Genomic DNA, 221 nt, shown 5'->3' on the forward strand with positions numbered 1-221 from the left:
CGCATTGACCAGAATCATAATTTCGACTGGGATAATGTGGAAATATTAGACAGAGAAGCTTCGTTTAATAAGAGATTGATATCGGAGATGGTTCGCATACGACAAACGCATGGGCTAAATAAGCAAAATGACACAGAATCCTTGCCAGAATCATACCTAAATATTATCCAATCTCTTTCCCCCTCCTAACAATGTCCTTGTCTCCTTCTTTATTATCTTTC

Source organism: Mycetomoellerius zeteki, unplaced genomic scaffold (assembly GCF_001594055.1).
Source record: "Mycetomoellerius zeteki isolate Tzet28-1 unplaced genomic scaffold, Tzet1.0 scaffold93, whole genome shotgun sequence".
Classification (NCBI taxonomy): domain Eukaryota; kingdom Metazoa; phylum Arthropoda; class Insecta; order Hymenoptera; family Formicidae; genus Mycetomoellerius; species Mycetomoellerius zeteki.